The sequence below is a fragment of the Vicugna pacos genome, chromosome 15 (assembly GCF_048564905.1).
Source record: "Vicugna pacos chromosome 15, VicPac4, whole genome shotgun sequence".
Classification (NCBI taxonomy): Eukaryota; Metazoa; Chordata; class Mammalia; order Artiodactyla; family Camelidae; genus Vicugna; species Vicugna pacos.
In genome coordinates, this window is record NC_133001.1 from 54,119,326 (window position 1) to 54,146,416 (window position 27,091).

The 27,091-nt window shown below is 45.4% G+C and overlaps 1 long non-coding RNA gene across 2 annotated transcripts; it reads left to right on the forward strand.

Annotated features, from left to right (window-relative positions):
* Positions 1-313: 313 nt before the first annotated feature.
* Positions 314-6,357, forward strand: LOC140685787 (uncharacterized). Of its 2 annotated transcripts, XR_012059230.1 has the most exons (7): positions 314-380; positions 852-914; positions 1,096-1,291; positions 3,192-3,310; positions 3,701-3,808; positions 4,325-4,530; positions 5,801-6,357. It is a non-coding gene; the product is annotated as an uncharacterized lncRNA (long non-coding RNA). The 2 variants fall into 2 exon arrangements; XR_012059229.1 differs by having other exon boundaries at positions 4,325-6,357.
* The last annotated feature ends 20,734 nt before the right edge of the window (positions 6,358-27,091 follow it).

Here is a 27,091-nt window from a genome sequence, read left to right on the forward strand (position 1 = left end):
ATAAAATAGATAAATAACAAGTTTATACTGTATAGCACAGGGAAGTATATTCAGTATCTTGTAGTCATGTATCATGAAAAAGAATATGAAAATGAATACAGGTATGTAAACGTATGACTGAAACATTATGCTTTACACCAGAAATTGACACATTGTAAACTGATTATACTTCAATAAAAAATCAAATAAAAATGGACAAGTGAACACGGTGCCGTTCCTTACAATGTCTTAGTAAAGAGCTCCATGCTGTTCCGAAGCTCATGTTGCCTTGGTGATGCTTGTGACAGCAGCCTGGGCTCCCCAAGAGGACAGAGGGACCCCTGCCGGGAGTTGGAGAGGAACCACCTGAGCAAAGTGCCACAATGGGGATGATTCTACAGGTGAGGAACTGAAATTCTGCAATGTACCAGGGCCCCCGAGCTGTGGAGCGACACTAGAACTGGGTTTGTTTCAGCCCCAAGTCAAGCCCATTTCACAGGGAAAACTGCCACGAGGAAGTTCTGGTGAACGGCCTTAAGATGTATCCATTCACCAGGGCAATAAAAGCAGGAAAAATGAGGTTGAATGACTGACGTGTGACAGACCGAGGGTCCTGGGAAAAGAGCGGAAAGCTGTGGCCACAGGAACCCAGGAGGATGGAAGAAGGCCATGTCCAGGGCCACAGGCATCCACTCTGAGGGCGGGGAGGGGGGCTCACCCTGTCTGTCCACAACCCACAGTGAGTGAAGGGCTCCACTCACCAACTCACTCTGTATTCAGGCAAACTCTCCCAACTATGCCGACATCACTCCTAAAATATCTGCTTCCAGCAAAATAGGCATTTGATTGTATCTTCTTGGTTTGATCAATAGAGAGTCAATTCAGAACTGCAGAACCAACGCAAAATCCAAGTTGAAGCCAGGCATCTCCTATCAGTGAGTGGGTCATCCAGTTACCACGTTCCCAAACCATTTGGACTGCCCAGATGCATAAGATCGAGGACGTCACTTGGGGAGGTCCTCTGGTCCAGCTGGGGAGGAAGGGTGAAGTCTTATAAATCTGAAGTGATTTATGTAGTTAAGGTGCCCAGATTTATTCCAGGAATGGGCTTCTCAGCAGGATGAAGTGAACCACAGATCCAATACAAGGTGGTTTTCTGCCTTGGGAGAAATAGCACAAGTCCACCGCCTTCCCAGAAGAAGCCGCCCACCCGCCTCTGTGCTCTTGCCCCTGTGGTCCCCCCGCCACCCAGGACTGCCCTTCTCCTATGTCACTGTCTGTTAAAGTCTTCAGCACCTTTCAAGTCAAGAAGGTAACTGTTTGGGTTGAACTGTGTCTTCTAAAATCCATATGTTGAAGTCTTAGCCCCCAACACCTCAAAATGTGACCTTATTTGGAAACAAGGTCATTGCAGACGTAATTAGTGAAGATGAGGTCATCCTGGAGGAGGGGAGGCCCCTAATCTAATGACTGGTGTCCTTATAAAAGGGGACACGTGGGCTGCTGTCACGAGCCGCGGAGTCACCCTAAGCTCGAGGTGGAGCCTGGGACAGGTCCTCCCCTAGTGCTTCAGACAGAGCTCAGCCACCTTGACCGTGGACTTCCAGAGACGGTGTTTCTGTGTTTTAAGCTACTCAGTTTGCAGTACCCTGTGCCAGCAGCCCAAGGAAGCCAGTACAGTGACCGTCTCAGGCCCCTCAGGCTCCCATAACAAGATACCTAGACTGGGTGGCTTATAAACAACAAATGTACTTCTCTCAGTTCTAGACGCTGGAAGTCCACGGTCAGGGTGCCAGCAGGGCTGGGCTCTGGTGAGAGCCCTCTTTCAAGTCGCAGACGGTCGTCTCTTCGCTGTGTCTTCACACGGCAGGAGGGACGGGGTGCTCTCTGGAGACCCCTGTGCAAGGGCACTAATCCCCTTCGTGAAAGCTCCACCTCATGACCAGATCATCTCCCAAAGGCCCCTCCACAAGGCCATCACGCTGGGGGTTAGGTTTCAACCTATGAATTTGGGGGAACACAGGAATTCAGTCCACAGCCATGGCTCAAACCTTATCTTCACCAAGAGGATCTTTCAGATTCTACTGGCCAAGCTCCTCCAAGAACAGGGTCTCCGACTCTGCCTCTGTTGTCCGACCCCCTTTGAAACAAGAGACTCTGCCTCCCCTGCAGCGGGAGGAGGAGGAACCTGCATGGAATGATTCTAAAGGAGTCACTGGGTCAAAATCTCTCTGTTGTAAGTTTGACCCCTAAGAGATGAGCTTCCCCTACCATGGGAAGCGGTAGGCACGTGGTTTGCTGCACACTGGCGACTTTCCCCTTTGCCTTCCTGGTGTGAGGCAGCTCCCTGGACACCACGGATGTGACGCTTTCCCTTACATGAACCCCCCACCCCCACCCCAAGGTCTAGCCTGGGGTTGGGCAAGCAGGGGGAATCAGCCAGGCCTTTTAGCTCACCCCTGAAACCACACAGGCCAACAGCCTTGGCAGAAATAAAGGTGGGACCCTGGTCTCCGTCTGCCTGGCTCCTCTCCCCATTACAGCTGGAAGTCAGGTAAGGAGAAGAGGTTCTTATCGCCCCTGTGTCCCAGCGGGAAAGCACCGCAGGGCTTGAAGCCCAAGAGTGATGTGACCAGACTGGGGTTTTGGAAGCACCGTGGATGCAGCAGTGGGGATGTGATCAGCCAGCAGAGGCCTGTCCAAAGAGAGAAACTGAGGACCTGCCCCCGAGCAGTTACAGGGAGAGAGAGAAGAGAACATAAGCACGGAGGATCACAGAGAATCTCCAGCACCCGGTGATCACCGGGTGGTGGAGGAAGGAAAGAAGCCCAAGTTCCGGAGGATGGAATCAGCACATTCAGGTGAAGCTGGGACAGGGAGACGATGATGAGTTCATGGTGGACCGGACTCGTTCGGGGTCACCAGTGGGACATCCAAATCTGAAAACAGCCAATGTTGGTCCTGCTGTTGACGTGAAATCCACCCAGTCCTGCAAGATAGGTCCTCCCCGCTTTTCTACTTCAAACGCCCAGATTTGCTGGGACCCTTTAAAAATAACAGACCACTGAGCTTTGACGAGGCTTCCTTTGGGTTGTGCTCCAAAGCCTGCCTGGCGAGCTGTCCTGCGAGGCTAAATCAGCCTCCCTAAGCATCTCCACGTGGCTTCTCCAATCACAATTGGAGAAGGTGAACGAATTTACTCTGCCCCTCAGAAGTCTGACGTGTTTCACCAAATGCTAGTCGGATGGATGAATCAAGAAGAATGTCAGAGGATTCAGCCTCCACTCGCAGATAAATGTGCTGTCACCTCCTGTTCCCAGAGGAGGGACTGGTGAGTGATCACTCTGCCCAGAGAACATCTGTTCTGTGCTTTCGGGCAGCATTCCACTGGGGGAGACACAGGAGGGGACGGTGATACGGCCACCTTGAAGCCACCAGGTCAGTGCCCCCTGCCCGCCCCTCTGCAGGCAGCTCCTGCAGTGAGCCTCACGTCTCAAAGGGCTTCCCGCAGAGGAAGGAGCCAGATGGTGCCAGAGAAAACCTCACAGGGGCTGAGATACAAGGGAAGCGGGATGGAGAGGGAGAGGTTGCCTCGTTCATATCTACATCATTCAGGATAAAGAAATAACCCATTATCTTCTTGGAAAGTCCCAGGCTTAGTGATAATAGAGTCTTCATTCAGTCATTTCTACTTACCACATTTTCTTCTCATTATCCTTAGACTCTGAGCTCTTTGAGAGGTCTGTATCTGACTGAATCTCTGTTACCTCAGTATTGATCATAATACCAGGCCATTGTACTGCTTGGAGAACACCTAATGAAGGACTGGGTAAATAGATGAGTGGATGGATGGATGGATGAGATGATGGATGGGCAGATGGATGAATGGATAAGTGAATGGGTGGGTAGATAAGTAACTGGCTGGCTGGATAGATGGATGGCTGGCTGGATAGATGGATGAATGAATGGATGGTTGGACAGATCAATAGATGGGTGGGTGGGTAGATGGTTAAGTGGGTGGATGGATGGATCCAACAAGCAGCTCTTAAGTACCTTCTCTGGGCCAAGCACAGGGCTAGGCACTGGGTATACAGACATGGATGGCATCTGCTCTCAACTTCAAAGGAACTCACAACCTAACAGGGCAAAATGCTGTATTACAAAATCAATACATGAGAAGCGCTATCACAAAGGGAAGGAACGATGGTCCCAGCATGGAGAGAGGTTGTGCAGATCGAGTGTCTCTTGGTCTCTGTATTCAGTATGTGATTTCTCAAAATTTCAGTGACACTGCTTTGGCCCAACTGAAATCCCCAAAGAGTTCATTCCAGTTCTTTCCCTCTAGTGAGACCCCTGCAATCAACACTGTTCCCCTTTTCCTCGACAAGCCTTTCCGTGGTCCAACCCTCTCCTGGGAAAAGCAGCCAAACAGCACATACATCTGAAGACACAACACTGACATTTGATAATAGAAATATGGAGGTGGTATGTCAGCAAAGAGGTGGACACCCACCAGACGGGGGCAGGATTTAGAATCAGAATCTCCAGTCGGTGAGTTAGAAGCTCAACAATGCAGTAGATACATTGGGAAAGCAACACATTTTCTCGAATTCTCAGGTCTCCCAAATGTAACATAGGTCATATGGTAACACCTACACCTGCTTAGAGGATTACAGGAGAACCGTAGGGAACAAGCTTAGCGCAGCAGGTGGCACCTACACATCCGGCCTGCGATGTTAACCGCTTACCCTCTGCATCCTAGGCCTTGGAAACATCATTTATTTCCCACTGTCCGTGCTGTGTAGACCCAGGCTCCCTCCACCCACCCCCACCCTCTCACACTTACCCAGCTGAACTCCCCGGAGTTATTTTCCACTCCTCTTGGAAAGAGTAAGAAGGAGATCTGTCTTCCTCACTCTAGTCTCTGAGCTCCTAACGGCAGAGACCAGGGCCTGTCCAGCTCCTGGGCTCCTGGGCCCAGTTCAATGCCCAGCCCAGGCTACTCTTTGGAAAATATTGGCTGAGTGAAACCACAAATTATGTGGCTGCCTCTAGTCCTGCTACAGTACACGTGAGTGCAGCCGGACACGCCAGACCAGGAGGCCCAGACCACACGTCACCCTCAGTACCCAAAAAAGCCAGGCCAAGGAAAGGACTTCATAAACATTGGTTTATTTCATAAAAACTAAGTAAGTGTGAAGTATTATAAAGAAGCCACTGTTCTTATTTTTTCAAAGCAAGACTGAGAACCCTCAATGAATTAGAACGCTTGGGAAATGGGATGTTCCTGCTAATTTGGGGGTTTGGATGAGTCTCAATAAAACTTCAAGCCAGGGCTACAGAAGCTCAGGAAAGGGAGAAAATTCAGCTAAGATCAGGGAAGGCTTCCTGGAGGAAGTGGGCCTGGAAGGGTGACTAAGAGGTCCCCTCAGAGCCCAGTACTGGGCTAGAGACTCAGAGAGCCCAATTTGTGGCAGAGATCTTGAATGTTGCTCCTGGACAAATTAATTTCAATGGCCGACCCGCTTAAAACTCCCTTCCCTGGGAAGCCCATCCTTCAGTTCTCAGACTGCAATCCTTCAAGGATGACACAGAGGCCCTCTTTCCACACTGGGACCGAGTTAAAGATGCCCACCACTCTGCCAGGGAGGTGAACTAACTGATCCCCAGAATGGGCCAAAAAAACTGTGCTTCCTTGGAAAATTAAAGAGAAAAGATTTGATGAATCTGTAGAGCTTTCTGGAACCATGCCCTGCCCACTTACATGATCTCATTTATGAATAACAAGCCTATTATTCTGCAACATTTTTTTCGGCTCTAGAACAAAGAAGCTCCGACTTTATCCAGCTGTCCCTTCCCGGGCGGACGGCGTGATGAAAGACTCCACAGCCATCTTCCCGCGGTTCCCGAGTTCCTTTGCCCAAGCGGCTCCAGCAACTGAAGGAGGGTCATTTTGACCTGATTATCTTTGTGTATAAACCTTAAATCATATTCACTTAAGTAAAGCATGAGACTAGCGGAGCTGCGTAAGACGCCTCGGGGGCTGCTGGGAAGCGGCCTTTCTCTCATTCTGTTCTTGGGAGGACCCCTTGGATCCAGCCTCGGGTCATCGATCACGTGGGGGAAGAGGCTCAGGGGCTGATACCTCGCCCCTCTGATGGTAGATGGGGCAGACAATCCGAATCCAGGTTATCGACTGCCAGCTCACCGCGCCCTTCCAGCAAAACGAGGTGCTTTTCAACAATCCTCGGCCTTAGACGCTCAAGATTAATTCTGTTCTAAAGCCTTAGGAAACAAGTAAATCTCCCGGTGCCCTAATGCTGCCAAGAAAATCCTGGCAGGAGTCGTGTCTGTTTAATGCCTTACTAAATACCTAGGGCATAGCACATAGTATTCACTCAATAAATATTTGTTGAGTGGATTCATTTTTATTTATAGGAAGAGTTGCTCTTTTGATTTTTTGAAATTATTTTCTACCTTCATAAAAATGATCATTTCTTTCTTCGAGTGCTACTTAATTGAATGATGGTTCTAAGAAATGAGTTCCTCCATGGAAGCCAGGGGTTGACAGAGTGCCTGGGGGAAAGGGTACATGGTCTATGGACCTCTTAATGTGGCCAGAATGCTATTTGTCCAAGCGGCTGTAAAGCAAGGGGTGGTCAGCCACCTGAGGTAGCAAAAAAAAGTGGGGAGAGTAAATAAAAACAAGACAAAAGTTTAATTCTGAGCCATAGAAATGTAGTACTTGTGTCCCCTCCCAAAATTTTTTCAAATGAAAATAAAAGAACTTAAAAATCACCTTGCTAGAAGTGGCAGTGGCACAGAATTGGGAATGTACTAAATGCCGCTAAATCTTTCACTTTAAAATGGCTCATTTTATGTCATATAAATTTCACCTCAATTAAAAAAAAAAAGCCTTTGGGTTTCTGGTACTGTTTTCAAGTATAACTCCATTGCCTTGTGCCCTGGAAATTCCAGCAGCTGCAGGCTAGAAACTCCCTGGTAACAGAGAGCAAGTGAGACAGAACCAAGTTTTTTCCCTAGGAACACAAATGCCAGAGCGAAGGGCGGGGAAAAGTCTCAGGACGGGAGCAGTGGCCCCGTCTGTGGACGTCCTGACTCTGGACCAGCACTGGGCTCCGCACCTGCGGTGTCGTACCGCATCTGATCCCCACAACAATCCTAAGGGACGGGACTGTTGTTATTACCCCAGCTTAGAGCTGAGAACTTGTTTTAGACCAGATGTGGGCTCACTAATTAGGAAGGGTGCCTATTCCCAAGAGACTGGGATGGGAGGGAGCAGAGGAGACAATGGACCAGGAGGAGCACTGCAGGGGGCGGTATCAGGAGCAAAGGTGACACTGAAGAGGAGGAGGGCGGCTCGCCCCATGTGAACCCTTGGCTGCCCCTCCTCCATCCAAGTCGCTTTCAGATTTCATCTGATTCCTGGTCAGAAAGGCTTCCAGGTTCTCCAAGATCTACTTCCTCTTGCCTTCTCCACTCCACACTTACTCTGCCCTGCTTCGAGCTGACCCTGCCCTGAATTCACCCTTCTGTCTTGTCTCCAGGCCTTTCCTCTCCACCTGGCATGCCATCACCTGCCCTGGTCTCACTCCTTCCTGGATTCTCAGGGTTGGAGTTCCAGCTCCCTTTGTACTTGCTATCATCTTGGGGAAAATTTAACTTCTGTTCGTCTCAGCTCAAATGGAGATGATGGTGTAACACCAAAAAAGCTCTGACCCTGGGAAAATGTGGGATGGAAAGTGGAGAGAGTGACCTTCTGCTGCCCCTTCATCAAATTCTCAAGCCCCAAAGCCACTGCCCAGGGAGAAGCTTTGTTCCCAAAGAGACTGCTGGGCAGAGGTGAGCCCCACACCCGGGCCCCTCCTGGCCCAGCCTACAGGAGCCTGCTGGAAGGGCTCCCATTGGCCAGAGGTGGGCAATTTGAGCACCAAAAAAATAATTACTTCATGGAATTGAGCCCACTGAATAGGTTAAAAATTCATATGTTCATAATAATGCTAAAACACACACACACACACACTCTCTCTCTCTCTCATTGGTTGGCTTTGGAAGATGCTAGGAACCAACTTACTGTCCTGAAAACTGGTGGGTGAAGAGCTGAGCCCTCTTCCTGCCCTCCCTGTATAAATCGGACTACAGCCGAGTCATTGATATTGAAAAGTCCTTTATACAAGAATTCTAGCAAATAAATGAAGAAGGCATTCTAAGTTAGCGCATCATCATTTGGGGAATTTTTTAATGGGTAGATCAGGCTGGTAAATCCCTGAACGCACTGGCAGATCCTAACATCCCAAAGGGGTCCATCAGAGATGTGATGTGCCTCCCGGTGTGATGCAATGTGAGGTTCGCATCATCACTGACATCTCTGGCCAAATATTGAACCTGAATCTGATCAAGCCTCTCTTATCAAACTACCAATTACTGACTACACAAAGACAAAGGCACATACTACATAACAGCCCAGCGATGCAATCAGCAAAATTCAGAAAGTAGAGAACTGCAAGAGGCCAATGTCCTGGTGGTTTTAACAAATAAATGGCAAAAAAAAAAAAAAAAAGGGAAAACTTATCAATCAAAAGAGCCCTAAGAGATTTATCAATAAAATACAACACATAGAACTCATTTGGATTCTGATTCCCACAAACAAATCAACTGCAAACACCTGTCAATGAAGCATCAGGGAAAATCAAACACTAACTGGATATCTGGGATGATAAGGAATTACTGTTGATTTTTATGTTGATGTGATAATGATTTCTTGAAAAGAGAATACCTTTAGAGATACACACGAAAGTATTTTTGCATAAAATGATTTATCTGTGATTTGCTTTAAGATAATGCAGCAGGGAAAATAAAACTGTTGGTGGGATAAACAAAACAAAATTGTCTATGTGTTGCTGATAAAAATTTTTAAGATGGAAAATGCATACAGTTGTCCCTCGGTATTCACAGAGGATTGGTTCCAGGACCCCCGTCAGATACCAAAATCCACAGATGCTCAAGTCCCTTGTATAAAGTGGTGTAGAATTTGCATATAACCAGCGCACATCCTCCCATAGAGTTTAAATCATCTCTAGATCACTTATAATCCTAATACAACGGAAGTGCTATGGAAGCAGTGCCAGAGCAGCAGATTCAAGTTTTGCGTTTTGGAACTTTCTGGAATTCTTTTTCCCAAATGTTTTCAATCTGCAGCTGGTTGAATCCTAGGATGTGGAACCCACAGAAATGGAGGGCAGACTATATGTGGAGGCTCATGATAATATTCTCCTTTCTTTCATGTTTGTTTAGAATTTTCCATAATAAAAAGTTGAAAAAGCAAAAAAGCAGACTTGACCCTGGAACCTCTGGACTTCAGGGAAATGGTCATTTTTGGTCAACCAACGGTAAAGGGGAGAAGTCTGGATTCACTTTTCAGGCAGAGAGTCTTGGTGCTCAGAAGACAACCTCAAAGGACACTCTGGGTGGGTCATGGTTCGTGGAGAGTCTCTCCCAGCAAACAGTGATGTGAAATGGTGTCGATCTAGAAAAAAACAATATGGTCTTCGATGTGTTGAAGCCAAATGTCTACAGTTTATGTTGGCTTTGAAAGGTTGTTTAGTTTTATCTGGTTTTGTTTTCTTCCATTCTAAATATGGGTCTAGTCTACACCATCCTGGGAAATGACTGTTTGTTCCTGGAAGAATCGGGTGTTCTTGCTCAGGCACATAAAAGTGGGAGTGGCCACGCAAAGATGTCAGGAAGGAGGGGAAAGCAAGCCTTCCCCAAACTAGGTGAAGGAAACGGGGGAGCCCATGCTCTAAAAAGCCCCTTCCGTAACGAGCCCGTGGGGGCTGCTGTTTGTTGGAAAATAAAGACTGGGGAATAGTCCAGTGCATGGAGTGGGGAGGGGTGGCTGCAGGACAAGGCTGGGGGTGGGGTTCTCCCTCCCAGAGGAAACGGAAATTCCAACTGCCAAGAATCTCTGCAGAAGGAAGACTGAGGGGTGGAAAGTGGACTAGGAGAGCAGGCCTGGGGCATGGGACTAGGGACAGTGGGGACAGCCTGGGGAAGACTGCTCATGGCCATTCTCTCTGTTTCTCTTTCTCTCTCACACTCTTGCTTGGAGGATAAGAGGGCAGCCTCCTCCACCATTGGAGAAATGGGCTAGAAGCTTTCTAGAGCCTCTGAAAATGTATCTCATGTATGGTTTTGTGTTTCCCAGACTATAAAGCCCTCCTGGGATAATTTCTTCAAGACGTTATTGAAAAGCAATATGAACAAGTTTCTACTGTACAGCTCAGGGATCTATATTCACTATCTTGCAGTAACCTAAAATGAAAAAGAATATGAAAACGAATATATGTATGTGTCTGTATGACTGAAACGGTGTGCTTTACACCAGTAAACTGACTATGCTTCAATAAATAGTAATTTAAAATACAGCAAAAAAGAAAACATAAAAAGGACAAGAGAGAGAGAAAGAAAGAACAAAAGAGAGAGAGAAAGAAAGAAACAAACAAAGAAGCATACAGCCCCAATTCTGATGAATTAATGGAAAGAGTTAAGGGCCAGAATCCTCACTTAGGATAACTCAGTGAAGGAGAAGGCAGACTTTCTCCCGCCCACTCCAAGGCCAGCGTGACGACAGAGGCGACAAGTCATGAGTTTTGAGCGGGGAGAAGGACAGGCTCTATCTGGCCCTCAGAGGGGAGGAGGGACTTTGGGAAGCAGGGGTCCAGTGGCTGTAGAACTGGGAACTCCAGGCCTGGGGATGCCTGTATCAGAAACCACGACACCCATTTCACAGAACTGCAAGTTCTGGGCAACTTCTTAAAAATAGTAAAACGTGGCATGCATGTTCACTATCATATGCATGTTTCTTGATTGATGTCAAATAAAAAGCACCTGATCTAGTGCCTAGACCAGAGTAGAGACTCACTGGAGGGTCACTGTTGCTGCAATTACTATTAGTTTTCGGTTATGATGGACTCCTCGTGAGGAAATGTCAATGCTTGTTACAGCATCTACTCAGCCAAGCTGGTACATATTTTTTAATTTCTTGATTAAATGAGTTATTAATTATTGTGCAATTTTGTATCAAAATCAGCATCATTGATTCATACAATACATGCAAAGTGACAAACACTTTGCATTTAAGACAATGGCTACTGTGGGTGACTCTCTGATCTTGAAAGTCCTCAAAATCCAAGTGGTATAGCCCCCAGCACGTTCTGCCACAGGGCACAACACTGTGTCCGCCATCCTGGAGCAGTCCACACCGATGCAAAGGATGGAGAGTCAGGAGCCCTGGATTCAAACCTGCTGCATATACTCTTGTGTTCTCCAGAAGTTCCTTAACCTCCTCTGACTTCCCGTACCATTCCCCAATAAGAGGGCTGATAATGGTCTGTCTGTCACAAGTTTTTTGTTAGGAGTAGAAATGACAATGATCAGAAAGTGCACAGAGCTATGCCTGGCCCACATCGAGAATGAAAGCGCCTCGTTTGTATGGAAAACCCCAGAGGACCTCATCACTTTTAACACTGGCTGTAAACTGAACCAAAGATACTCAGTTAATACCGAGTAATCTTAGAGAAACTTGTGCTTGAACTGTTTCCTCCGTCGGGAATGTCCTTTCTCCTTCACACGTCCCAGTGTGCATCTCTTTAAAGTACTAACTCAGGTGACCTTTCCCCATGAAGCTCTCCGAGACATTTCTACCCAGAAGGGCTCTTCCTCCCCCTGCACGTTATCCCTTACGGTGCTTTACCCTCTTCTCCCAACCAAGCTGCAAGCCCCAGGCCACATACCTTCCTTCCCTCCAGCACATATCACAGCATTTAAGCATAACAAATTATTAATAAATGAATGAAGGAGAGAGGGAGGCTATACGATCATTTCTATCTACTTTGGGGAAAGCCACCTCCAATTCCTAACTGATTACAAAGTCATCTGGTCTGACAGAAAACTAATGAATACACCGTGCAACCCCCTAATGTTCTCCATTTGCCACAGCGGGTTTCTCATCCCCTAATTAACAAAATACCACAGATCTGGGGAGGACGTGGGGAAAGGCTGCCTTCGATTGTCAATCGTGGGAAGAGAAGCTTTGATTCACGGCCCAAGGGGCTGTCATCATTGGCCTTCCTGATGAGAAAACATGGCTGGTTCCCCTCAGGCCATTAACACAGGCACGGTCCCCAGAGAAACCATCTGCACACAGCACGGTTCCACCCTGGCTCAGCTGCATATTAACCGCCTGCTCACACGGCGTCTCCCTCCCAAACCACACTTCTCAAGGAAATCCCAACTATATTCAATATCTTGCAGTAACATATAATGAAAAAGAATATGAAAACAATTATATGTATGTAGAAGTATGACTGAAACATGCTGCACACCAGAAATTGACACATTGTAACTGACTATACTTCGATTTAAAAAATAAATTAAAAATTTAAAAAAACAAAGAAAAAACATCTCTTAAGGAAATCCCAGCAACCACACTCAAGCAAAGGCTGATGCAACAAAGCATCGTGGTTAGAAACAACCTCCCCAGGCCACAGGGGACGGCACTGCTGGACGGGACATGGGCCATCCAGTCCCAACTCCTTGCTGCCCAGGTGAGGAAGTCCCCGTCCACGGAGCTTCCCTAGGGAGCCCGAGGAAGTCGGGGACTACATCCTGCCAGTGTGATTCCCATCCCTGCCACTTTAAGGAGTCAAACAGAGAAGAATATCCACAGCGCACACGTTCGTGTTCTATTTTCAGAACATGCTTTCTTCCATTTATATGATGTACATGGTGCATGTTCATGCGGACAAGGAAATTTTCTATTTATTTTTAAACAGACCACAGCCATCCTGCGCTTGTGGAGAAAGTAGGGCTCTCACATGTGGGCACCCACACCTCTCCTACTTGACGTTTTCAGGATTAAATGAATTTAATCTACCAAATGACCCCAAAGGTGAGGGCACAGATGTGTATCTTCTAACGTCACAACCACTAGACAGTCTTGAGAAGATGTCTGTGCCCAGAGAACAAGGCCCTGAAACTCACCTGGGAACGGGATTCAGGAAGTGATATGAACCCCTGTTTCATTCACTTCTGCTAGTGGAAGGGAATGCCAGACGGCCCTCTTTGAGGCACTATACAGATGCTCCCTTGCTTCCCCCACCCCACTACACACACACACACACACACACACACACAACCAACAGAAGAAAGGAAGAAGACAGGGAAGAAAGAGATCCCCTCTCTTTGCCTCTCTTTGCCTGGATGGAGAATCAGCAAATCTGAATTTAGTTGCAGCATCTATGAACATCAGACCCTCTGACCCTCTGATTTGGTTCCTTGACTCATCAAAGAAGCCGGAGTCAGGAGACCTGGAGCTGAGGAAAGCAAAGGAAGAAGCAGACGTTGGCTCCACTCCAGCTGTGTGTGTAACATATCAGACACTTGCCAGGGGCTTTGGGTCACAGGTGTGCAAACCTGGGACGTGCAGGGTAAATCCTCCCCCCCTGCCATCAAGGAGCCAGGGCTCACCTGTGTCAATGTTGTTACGTTTAATACCACCTTTCCCCCAAATTGGAGTGTGGACAATACGCTTCGGAGAGACGAGAAAAGAGAGATCAGGCAAACACAGGGGAGGTTTCTTAGAAAACTGCAACTCTGCTGGACTTTCAAATGGAGAGGATGTGGACAAGCAAGAGGAGAGGTCACCCCATTAACCGTCTTCAGTGCCTCAAATTCTCGCAGCGTAACAGGTCTTGCAATAAAGAAAAGGAACATTAGAACCACCCATCATGGCTACTGTCTGAAAAAGCTTGCAACTGACTCCCAGTCCACGTGGCTCTATCTCTACTGGAGGTTCCCAGGTAGACCACCTGACAGCCAGCTCAGAAAACTCAGAAGGCTAGGGCCCCCGGCCCCCTTCAGCTCCATCTGCTGTTGCATTCAAAGGCCTGGAAGAAAGCTTTGCAGAAACATCAAGTTTTCACAGGCAGCTTGGAAAGCACCAGAGTCAGCGGGCTGCCCACTGACCTGGCCACCATGCCTCACTCCTGCCCCACCCCCTCGAGCCCCTGCAGCAGCTGCCTATTGCTCTGTGGTTAAGTTCTCTCATCTTTAACAAACCCCAAAGGTTGGCTGGGCAGGCCCCCACCTGCCTGCCTGGCTGCACATTTCTGCCCTCCAGACATCCCCCTCCCCTGCAGACACTTGCCACATGGCCGAGCCCTTCAATGTTCACACTGCCTCCTGGGTCAGGACAACCCCCACCCCCAGCCCCGCCAGCACTGCAGTTACTGCTAAGTCATCTTCAGATCAAGTTCCAGTCTAGGTCAGGTTTCTTCCCTCTCTGCAACTTTCTTCTCATCTGAAGGCATCCCTCCTTGTTCATTTAGGGCTCGTGTGACAAAAACCGTCTCCCTGCTCCCCCAGCTGAATACCCAGGCACACAGGGGCCACAGGGGTGGGTTCACCAGTCTGCCCCTGGTGCCTGACACACAGCAGATGCTCAGTAAATACCCACTGTAGCAATAAGCAGACACGGCAGCTTCGATGCCAGCTTCACTGCAGAGCAGCAAGTGAACTGTTCTGTCTCTCTGCCCCCCTGCGCCCACCCTGAAGGCTGACCAACACTAAACGCTACCATTTCCCCCAATCTAATAGTTACTGCAGCATCCATTACCACTGCTTGCCTTCCAATGTCTGTTTACAAGTTTGATCACTTTCGTCATGTGTTACAACGTATTGATTTGTTATCGGATTTCCTCAAGGACAAAATCAATATCCTGGTGTGGTGTCCATTATGAATCATGGTCTTGATGGCTGCGTGCCTTTCTCTAAGCTCGATACACATAACACAGAGATTTGGAAATGTTTTTGATTGAGCATCGCAGAAATAATACTGAAGCAAAATTAACAGTTGGGTGGAAATATTGTCCTTCTGCCAAAGTATATCAAGACTGAAAGAGAATTTTAAGATAATAAAGGGCAGCTGCTGCTGCACTGACTTTCCCTGGCTTGTTGGCGAGTCTCTGATTGTTCTACCACATCAGTAATTACTGAGGATAAGACGCAGCCTTTTTTTTTTTTTAATTCTTCTTTCTCCACAGAAATTGGCAATGAGAATTTCCAAGGAAACCAATAAAAGAGAACGTGACATCTTCCAATGACCTCACAACTACAAGGCTGCTGGGGTTGGGGAGGTCCGCTCTGACCTCGCCACGCGTGACACTTCTATCCAAGCTAGGGACGGAGACGAGGCCCCCACAACCACAACGTGGCCTCCTAATCCCCTGGAAATCTTCTCTCCTTCCAGTGAGCACTCCTCCTGCTCCTTTCCCAGCACCACCTGCGAAGCCTAACCCCACCCCCCACCCCCACCCCCACCCAGCCCCCGCCAGAAGCTGGATGGCTCGTTGGCACCAACACAGCCTTGAGGCCGAATTGACTTTGGTTTGAGTCCAATTTGACCCCTTCTGGCTGCATGACCCTGTCTTTGGGGCTTTCTCAGTCTCTGCTCCTCAACTGTGAAATGGAGACAATACAACTTACCTCTGTAAAAAAAAAAACTAAAATAATAATAATAAATAAAATTTTAAAAAATAAAATACATAAACAAGAAAAAAGAAAAAATTTAAAATAAAAAAGAAAAATTAAAAACAAACAAAATATAGAACAAAACTTCCCTCTGTGGGTTCATCACAATCTTTTTTTTTTTTTCCTGGTTGGGGGGAGGTAATTAGCTTTGTTTATTTATTGTTTTTAGGGGAGGTACTGGGGATTGAACCTGGGACCTTGTGCATGCTCTACCACTTGAGCTATACCTCCCCTTCAGTCATTTAATTATGCATTCATTCCACTTCTGTGAGCCTTCAATACATGAAGTGCTACAGATCAAATGATACGTAAAGTAGATGGAGATACAGATGAAGTATCTGATACAATGTTTGTGGCCAATAAATATTTTCATCATATTTGTCACTATTGCCTTTATTCAGGTAAACTATTAAAGGAGCAAACAGATGAACTGAGGAAGTGCCAAGCTGCATTGGTTCTGTAAACTTAAATGGAAATCTAGGCTCTAATAAGTTTTAAAAAATAATCCATTCAGCCCAAACATAAATAAAAAGGGAACCCTAAGAGTATGATTCCTGAAAACAAAACAAAGCAAACCTGGTACAACGTAGAAGTAGGTACTTCACATGTTTCTGTGGTTGGACACATCTCAGGATTATGTTTCTCTTTTGTAAAAGTATAATATAGGAAGAATCGAAAAGCATCTTCCCTTTGTAATGAACTGGCTTGGAGTAATTCAGGAAACATGTCTGAAATACTTTGCAACCCATCATGGAAAGAATTCCATCATGGAAACAAGACAGCCTGCCCTCAGTCTTTTGCCTCTCAGCTCCCACGACCACTGTGGCAGTTTACTCAGAAGAGCTTAGGACCTAAATGAATAACTGCAGAGTCACAGGGAGCAACACTGAATCGCAGGGACTGAACATGGTCATTGGTCGGGAGGCCGCAGCGCTCGGCGGGGGTCCCATGGGTGCTCAGGGGATGGGGCCCTGGTTCCTGTCTTCAAAAACTGGGTAATCCAAGGGGGAAAGGCTCAGGCAAACACACAACGATATGCAGTGTGGCCAGCGCAGAGACACAGCCTGTCACAGTGTGTGACTGAGGACTCCGAGATGGGACCACAACCTTAAGCCCTGCATCTCAGCCAAGTCACCTCATGGCTGAAAATGCAGAGTGAACTGGCATCTCATGATCTATTACATTTCTTACATCACAGGCTAACACTGAACTCAAACTAGTTTGCCAGGACTCTATACTTGCTCTCTTCATTGTTTCTTAGCCAAAAGTTGGCCTAGGAAAAGGCATTGGTGGAGGGGGCCGGAAGGTATAGCTCAGTGGTAGAGTTTGTGCTTAGCATGCACGAAATCCCCAGGACCTCCATTAAAAATAAATAAGTAAGTAAGTAAATAAATAAGCAAACAAACAAACAAACCAACCTAATCACCCCCACAAAGTACCCCAAACAAATACAAAAAAAAAAGAAGAAGAAAAGAAAATGATCTTAAAAGAAAAAAAATTTTTTTTTAAGAAAAATACACCAGGGACCCATCTACTGTATCCCTCATCAGACTTTCTCCACAGGGTGCCCCTGTGGTCAGACGTCTGACTAGGATCCATCCCTTGCTGTAAAGATGTCCAGTACCCACTACGTGTTCATGAAAACTGAGTCAGTCTCAGCGGTTACCATTTCCAAGCAGCTGGACCATTTTAACTATCAAAGTAGCAATCTGTTACTTGAATGATAGTTTACAAAGTTCCTATAAGCAAAGCAGGTAATTTTATACACAAAGTTTTCCTTGCTACAGTGGGAATTGTTTGCTAAGCAGAAAAGGCAAGAATTGCCACCTTAATTTTTTTAAAGCAAGAATTCTACAATGTGAAGAAATTATGCAAAAATGATACACAACAGAATGCTCTGCAGATACCAAAATATGTGTTGTAGAATATTTATAGTAATGAGAAGCTTAAAAGAGCCTAGCACACTGACAGGAACATTGTGTATATTCCATATAATACAATTACATGATATATGATAGCAGTTTTTGTAAAATTTCTGTTAGAGATGTCCACGAGAAAGACAGCAGGAATGTCCCAAAACGCCAACAACAATGGTTTGTTTCTAGGTAGAGGAATTAGTTCTTTGTTTTGTATTTTTCTGTTTTGTAAAGTTTTTGGAAACTCACACATATAACATTTGAAATTTGAAGAAAACACTTTTTACTCTTTTAATCAGGTTAGTAAATAAATAAATTTTCCTCAGAAGAAGACAGAGATGGATATACATGGATAATGCAACTATTACTGATTAGCTCTTGCCTGGAATTACTAGCCGGATGGAAGCCGGGCGGGCGGGGTGGGGCGGGATCTGTGCTCCAGGGCTCCCTGTGGGGAGACCTCTTCCACAGTCGGGGCAAAGGACAGAGCCAGATAACAGGGTTTAGACATGTCTTTGATGTCCTCAGCCATCATCCCGGACAGCTGAGCAGTGGAAACAAAAGATCATTCTGGCAGTACTGGCCCCAGCCTGCCTCTGGGCTCCCACCTTTTGGTGCTGACCTCTGCACTTACACACACAGGCCCCATCTGCAGTGTGGACAGCAGTGTGAAAACCTCTCCAGATTCAGCCAATGGGGAACAATTTCTTCTCTTTTTTGTTTTCCCAAACTAGCTTTGTTATCTTCATGTCCCAGCTGGTAAAAGAAATGAGCGAAAAAAAAAAAAAAAAACCAAAACACCACCAAACCAAACAATCGTCCTTCACAAATTAATAATTTTGTGTTTACAGGGATTATCTCGGGGTATAGGGATTACAGATAAATCCCCTTGAACTGTGCTAGCTACTTTTTCTCCAATGAGCATGTGTGCAGAACAATGCAAAACATTTAAAAATAATCACAACAATTTTTAAAGTGAAGTATAGTCAGTCTACAATGTTTAATCACAACGATTTAAAAAATGTAATCTCACACTTCCATTGCACTAGAGTTCTGCGTGTTCTAGACACAAGTTTGGAGACAGCCAGCTCCTGGAGGTCACCCTGGGGGTTGGGGTGGGGGAAACAGCACAGGAGCTGACAGCTGAAATCACAAGAGATCAGGCAGGGCTGCAGCTGACGGAAGAGACAAAGTGGGAACCTAACCCGGCCATGCCCATGCCTACCACAAGGTCAATTCCACCCGCAGGTCAGCGTGCCCCAGGTTGACCCAGAACACCCAGCGTCACCACCCGTGCCTAAAAGAGGAAGCTGCCCAGCTGCATAGCAGTGGCAAAACTCCAGAGGAATTCTGCCTCCCACCCAGAGCATCCGAGCCCTGCCTCTCACTCCCTCCACTGCCAAGTCCTGACCCCCAGTGTCCCTAAGCTGAAGTGTTCTTACAGATCTCTTGACTGTAATCAGCTCTACAAGCATCTCAAGTTTATTGTACAAATTGTAGGCACTTACCTGGCCCAGTATATTTGACATGATAATAAAAAGCACCGATTCTTAAAATCTTAAAAGAAAGGAGGAGGGATACATTGGGAGTTTGGGATTTGTAGATACTAACTACTGTATATAAAATAGATAAACAGCAAGGTCTCGCTGTAGAGCACAGGGAACTGTATTCATTATCTTATAACAACCTTCAATAAAAATTATGAAAATGAATATATGTATATATATGCATGACTGGGACATTATGCTGTACACCAGAAATTGACACATTGTAACTGACTATGCTCCAATAAAATAAGTAAATAAATAATAAAAATAGATTGAAAGTAAAAAAAAAGGGGGGGGGCAAAAGACATAGAGACATTTTACCAAAGAGGATAAACAGAAAGCACGTAAGTGAGGAAAAGATGCTCAGCTTCATTAGCCAACAAGAAAATACAAATTAAACTGACCATAAGATATCACTACACACCCATCAGAATGTCTAAAATAAAAAATAATGACAGTACCAAATGTCGTCAAGAATGCAGAGAAACTGGATCTTTATACATTGCTGGTGGGAATGTAAAATGGTACAGCCACTTTGGAAAACTGTTTTGCAGTTTCTTAGAAAATTGAACGTGCAAGTACCATGAGACCCAGTAGTTGCACTCTCGAATATTTATCCTATAGAAATTAACTGTTACGTGTACACAAAAACCTGTACACAAACGTCAACACTAGTTTTATCTGTAACAGCTAAAACCTGGAAACAGTTCAGGTTATCTTTCAACAGGTTAATGATTACACTGTGGTACATTCATAGGTTTAGAATACAATTCACCAATAAAAAGGAATGAACTATTAATACTCAGAAGAACTGAGATGAATCTCCAGGGAATTATGCTCAGGCAGAGGGTGGGGGAAGCAATCTCAGGAGATCACACACTAAGTAATTCCATTTTTATAACATCCCTGAATCAACAAAATTACAGAACTAAAGAAGAGATCAGTGATTGCCAGGGGTCAGGGACAAGTGATGGCAAGAGTGAGAGGGAAACAGCTGTGGCCCCAAGAGAGACATGGTACTGGGACAATTCCATATCTTGACTGTATCACTGTTGCAATATCGTACTACAGTTTTTCAAGATGTTACCATTGGGAGAAACTGAATAGAGGGTACATAAGAGCTCTGGATTATTTCTTACAACTGTATGTTGTAAGAATCTAAAATTATCTCAAAATTAAAATGTTAATTCAAAATAAATATAAATCAGCATTTTCAAAAAGATACTCTTCTTGTGAGCAACTTGCCATGACGCTGCTACCTGGGCAGGAGAGAGAGCTCTTGTCTAGACAGCTTGCTTTGTTAATCAGACACTGGAGTGTGGCCACAGGGCTGGGGAAGATGCTCCCTGCCCTTGTCGCTGCATCAGAAATCTCTCTGGGAATTTTTAAGCTTCATACAATATTAATGGGGATTAGAAGGGCACGTCCAATGGCCCCATCTGAACCTACTCCTTTTCACCTGTGTAATTGACCTCAGATACATATAAACCAAGGGGGTTAAAATCCCAACAAAGCACTTTTGTTCCCTTCCATGATGATCAAATCACTGAAAGAAGACCCTGTTGGTGACCTCAGCCCCAACCTGAGAGGCAGCTGCGTCCCTGTGAGCTGAGAGCAGTCAGGGGCCAGTGCTGGGTCTCAACAGACCAAGAGCCGGAGGTTGAGAAACTGGATTCTTGAGAATAACCATGGCAGCAACTCCAACAGAAGAGAAGTGAAAGGAAAGAGAAGAACCACCCGGAACCAGGACAGACAGAACTCTGCAGTCAGACAGCGGGAGGCTTGAAATTCAGCTGGTTTTCCTCATCTGTAAAACGGGGCGATCATTACATCACAAGGTTGCTGCTAAAAGTAGATGAAAGGGAACACAGATTCACGGAGGTGCTCAGGGAGGCTGGGCCCTTCCTTCCCCGACTTGTCCAAATTCCACAGCAGTGAAAATCCTGCTTCTTTGGGAAAAAGACCCTTATCCTGAGAGTCAGGAGACTGATGCACACGAGGCTTAGAGCTCAGTCTCTGGGCCCAGGAGGTTTGTGTCCACACTGTTTCTGCCACTTTCTGGCATGTGGTCTTGGACAAGCTCCTTAATGTCTCTGTGCCTCAGTTCTATAAATGAGGGTGATGATAATAGCGCCCACCTCATAAGGTACATCGTGAAGTGCTTGGGAAAGTGCAGGACCCCAGTTTTTTCCATGTGTCCTTTTGGGTAATATTTTGATCAGAAGAAACAAGAAAATATCCTTAGGACCATTTTTTTAAGTTCTTGAAAAACAATTACCCAGTATGATAAAAGTATTAGGCTAAACCGTACGAAATTGCCGTTATACCATTTTGATCTACAAAAATACCGATTTCATATGGTTCCACCCAGCAGGTACATCTCTGGGCCTCAGATTCTGAGGCTGTGGTGAGGCTCAGGGATGATGTAAAACGCTCGCGTGAAGCCGGGGCTTCGTGAACGACAGCGACCAATTGTGCAAAACCACCAACTTCTTCCCGGTTACGATGCTCAAAGAACACAACTCACAGGCAACATCTCTAAAGAAAAAGAGGTGAGACATGCAGATGATGGTAGAGGTCCAGTTCCCCATGCACACCAGCCGCCATCACATGAGGGGACCCGAGAGGTCACAGGGTGACCCAGCGCAAACACCACAGGGACTGAGCAAGAGGTGTGGGTGGCAGTGGAAAGTGAGCACCACTGTGTTCGGGCCCAAAGACAGGCTGTGGGCGATAATACAATAGCACTAATAAAGAGGAGGAGGAAGAAGTAGTTTGGCCTCTTTCTACGTACGAGGCAGTGTTCCAGCACCTGACATGTAACACACTGAATCCTTGCCACTGCTCTACAAGGTGTTTATTACTACTGATCCCATTTTACAGATGAAGAAACAGACCTAGAAGTGATTAGGTCACTTGCCCAAGTGTAGCCAAGTTCACACTTGACCTTGGGTCCACATGACTCCAGACAGCCAGCTCTTAACTACACTCCATTAGCTTATGAATACCAGCAGGGTAAGGTCGATGGGAAGTCCTATAGCCACTCAGATCACCCCCATTTAAACAAGTGTAGGACTATCATCGTCTAAAGACAAGTCTGAGGAAGGAAGCTGGAAGTTAGCAGCTTTGTCTGGAATGGACTCCAGATTCCTAGACCAAAGATCCCTTCCAATGGCCTCTTGCCTGGGCAGCTCTAGAATAGCTTCTAGAATGGTCCTTCTCACCCTTCAGGATGCATGAGACTCACCTGGAGAACTTTTGAAAACCCAGATTTGTTATCGAGTCCCTGTGGGGACTTTCAGGGTCAGACCCCTCCCCCATAGCTTCTGAGGTAGCTCCTCTCTGAACTACCCAGATAATAGTATCTCATGCATATTTCCTGAGTTTTTCAGATGCTAAAAACCGTTACCAAAGGGAAGAAATTAACTACTTGATGATCAAGAGCACGTTGGCCCCCAGACCTTCTGGTGCCTAGGGGTTGATAGTTTTCACCACCTTGTTATCTCAACATCAACTAGAGAATTGTGCAGGAGCTGAACACATACCCCGGGGCCCTCCTCCCTTACCTGGCCTTTATGCTTCGCTGAAACCCTTCAGGGAGTTCGGGGTTTTCTTGGGCATGAGCCACCCTGTCCTCCTTGCTCCACCCTGCAATAAACCTTTCTCTGCTCCAAACGCCAACCTTTTGGTTTGTTTGGCTTCACGGTGCATCAGACACATGAACTTGCATTCGGTAACAGATTCATCAAAGATGCTAATTAATAAGGTCTGGGAGAGACGCAAGAGTTTACGTTTCTAACAATTTCACAAGTGATGCTAACGTAGTTAGTCCACTGATCAAACTAGAGGATCCAGAAGATACCTTATAACTCTAACCTCTCATGAGTCTGTGTGATGAGAAGTCAGGGGAAATGGTTTTAGTGTTGGGGGTACCCTCAGACCCTCATAAGTCCATCTTCTCAGCCTGGCTCTATCCAGCCCTCACTCCCACTTTGGAGTCAGATAAAAATGGGTTTCCCACTGCTTGCTGCCCATGTAACCTTGGGCAAGTCCACTGGCTTTCCTGCAACTCCATTTCCTCATCTCTACAATGGGTACAATACTCACCTCATTGAGTAAGGATTGGTGAGGTGGCCCATGTAAGGTACTTGAGATTAGGACAACTTCTAACTGCTCCTTTCTCCTCTTACCTGTTCTTAATCAGATTCATTCCCTCTATGTTCCCAAACACGCCAGCCCAAATACTACTTCTAAACTGTAGCCATTAGTAAGGGTAGCAGCAATACTTTATATGCCCATAGTTGACAAACTGCCCCTGGAAGGCAGCTCACACCCTGCGTGTCCCCCCACCACACCTGATGCAACACAACGTGCAACGGTACAGAGTGAGCATTTAATATGGATTTCTTGATCAAGCGCACTGACTGAATTTGCTCTCAAACCAACATTTTGAGAAGAAAATTTAACCTTCACTTACAGCAGACAGGTTCACTGCCAATCTTACCACTAGAATGTAAGCTCCATAAGGGCAGGAATCGCCTGCTCTGTTCACTGCTGGATCTCCAGCACTTAGACTAGTAGCTGGCACACAGTACACACTCACTAAATATTTCTGTATTAAATAAACGATGGCATTTTGTTGCTAAAATATGTGTCACCTTTACAGCCCAACATATCTGCAGATATTTAAATTTTGGAAACAATTTTCTAACTCTGTTGTTTATCTTTGCAAGTGAAGATATCAACAGGTTTTTAATTCATTTTGTTAAAATACAAAATTTCAGAATTTACCAATTAGTTCACATCGGAGAACACATATTTATGCAATTCCCATAAAACACTTCCTACATGGTAGATGCCCAAGGATCGTGGTGACTATGGTAATAATTATTTTATTCAGCCAACTCTTGTACCCGAAAGCACTGGAATGAAAAGTAGGTGTGAGTCAATGAAATACTCTCATATGAGCTCCGTTTCACCTTTCTCTTGTATTGCCCTCCACACTTCTCCCAGAGTCCAAGACAGTGCTAAGCACATACCAGATACTTTTACTTGGCAAATATGAAACTAACCAACCTTCCAGCTCAAACTGTCCTACACTGAAGTCAAGACCTCAGAATAGAACCCTTAATTGTTCCCTAATTGTTTCTGCCAGTATTAGGCTTGGCTCTCTCCAGAGTTCTGTAAGTTCCCTAAAGAACAAAAGTTCATTCTTCCTTCAAATACTTACTGAGCACGTACTCTGGGAGCCATTGTGCTGGTGCTGGGGCAAAACAGTGAGCAAAAGAGACTTGACCCTTCCCAGGACTCCCCATGTGCTTCAGGGGAGATAACACATCAAACAAATAAATATGTAATTGTGAACGGGGTGTGTCCCATGAAGTGGTTCTCAACCTCTCCTTTTTTTTTTTTTATGAAAACTGCCTACATATACCTCATTCAGGAAGGTTTTACCTAATAATTTCTTTCCCCAATCTTTTTGAGTCAAGAACTGTAACTATCAATCAGAGATCCTGATCAACAAAAGATCTCAGTCACTTCACCACTGACACCGTTCTGTATGAAAGAAAGAAGCTGACTTTGGAGTGACTTACTGAGCTTGCTGATGGTGAATGCAGTTTCCAGCAGGCTTTTGTGTCTTTCTTTCGTCTTCTTCTTCTTTTAAGCTTATAGACCTCTTGGCTACCTTTACAGATTCGTGGTTCTCAAGCTTGGCTTTTCATCAGAATCACCCAGAGGGCCTGCTAAACTGCAGACTGCTGGGAAATCCCCCGCTTCCCAGAGCTTCTGAGGAGGGCTAGGTGCAGGGCCTGAGAATCTGCATCTTGAGCAAGCTCCCTGGTGACACCAGAGCTGCTGGTCCAGCAACTACAATTTGAGAACTACCACATTAGACTAAAAGGCAGACCTCAGCTTGAATAAAGTAAGATGGAAGGAAGCTTGTGGATTACCTCGCCAAGCTCCTCAGGTGACAGACAGGTGAGCCAGAGAGCCAACCTGCTAAGGGTCAAAGGCAAACCAGTTAGAGTCGTCTCTCAGGTCACTGGCATGTCTGTCACACAGCCTCCCAGCAAACCCAGCTCCTTCTGCTCAGCCTCCTGGAACATGCCCTTTTCAGTAAATTTGGAGGTCAATTCATCTTCCAAAACACAGGGGTATGAAATGCTTTAATGTCTGGGATGTACTTCAGGGTAATCCATGAGGACTGAAGTGAGGGGAGGGAAAAGATAGAAGAAACAAAATTAACAGTGTTCACAATTGTTGAAACTGGACAAGAAGATCACATGGAAGTCTGTTACATGATTTTTCTACTTCCGTACATGTTTGAAGTTTTCAACAGTAAAAAGGTAAGAGGAGTCAGTTGGATCAAGATTTGTCATTTTACATCTCCAAGAGGACTTGGGTTCCCACGCGGCCCCTGAAATATACTCCCCCCAAAATAATACTTTGAACATCTGTGACATGCTGGCCATTAAAGGGATTCAAACAAAATTAAGACACACATTGTGATCCTCAAGAAGCCCGTACTTTGGTGGGGTAAATAAACTGCAAATTATTGTGTTACAGAGACAAGTAAATGGCATAAGAGATAATTAAGAGTGAGTTAAGAGAATGAAAGGACTGAGGCAGGACTGCATCCTTTCCTACTTTATATCCTTGAAGTTAAACTTTTTCTTGCCACTTTTGTTGTTGGGGGGGAGGTAATTAGGTTTCTTTCTTTCTTTATTTTTAGAGGAGGTACCAGGGATTGAACCCAGGACCTCATGCATGCCAAGCATGTACTCTACCACTTGAGCTATGCCCTCCCTGCTCTTGCCACTTTCTAAGAGTTAAGTTTCAGAAATATGTATTACCATCAATCAGTGGTGTTTTATCAAAATGGAAAGAGCATCAAAAGCACAAATAAAAGGAAAAGCCCAAGAATCTGCCAGAGAAATAGTTAAATTATAATGTATACACATAATAGAATATAAAATTGTCATTTAAAATGACAGTATCAGTGAAATGATAGGTATATTCATAATGCAACCTTTATAGGAAAAAGATACAAAATGACAGATTTACATGTATATATACATATGTGTGTATGTATGTATGTGTATATATGTGTGTGTGTATATATATGTATATGTATAATTTTGGCCAATGTTTAGAAGCATATAGAATTTGGTTTTAATGCCAGGAAAAAATACACCAAAATATTAACAGTAATTATATGTGGATCGTAGATTTCCAGTTTTCTTTCTTTCTTTTTTTTTAACTCTTCTGTATGTTTTTAAATTGTATGCCATAACAAAACTTCTACAATAGTCTTCCCCATCCTGTTGGTTTTTTAAGCATAATTAGCTTTAAAGTACCATGATTTATCTGTATATCCAGAAACTGAACCAAAAACACAAAAGCACCCATTAAGCAGCGTATGAGCTGCGAAGATTAAGTGACTGAAATCTTTGGAAGGGATTAGAGGTCCATGGACCTTTGGAATGGCCAGGCCACGGTTCCGTGAGCTGCCCTCAGCCGGGTCAGTTACCCCACAAAAGCCCTCGAGGCTTCCTAGGGGAAGCAGAACAGACCCACTGGAGCACGCTGGACAGGGAAACGTGGATTATTAAAAGCAAGCTGCCTATACCCCCTTAATGCATGGAGGGTCCATACGACAGCCTTTGTTCCAATGCCCTGGTCTCGCTCAACTTCGATGACTATTCTTGGGCAGGGGGCCTGCCCTTCTCTTTAAGTTAGAGCCTATCTACTCTTCATTCTGAATTTTTTAAAATCTTTTCCTAGCTCTACTTTGAGATTGCCTCTGAACACTCTGGAATCTCTAAACAATTCAAATGTCGAATCCACAAACTGGACACGATTTGCTTAAAATGGGGGTTCCTCGTGTCAAATAAAATGGTAGTAATAGAATGAACATCTACAATGCCATAGTTTAGTCAACTGCTTACTAAACGAAAGAGTGATCAACTTCGTATTAAGGACAGAAGCCTTTAGACAGGCTCTAGATTATAAAGTCTCCAGTTAAAAATGACAAGA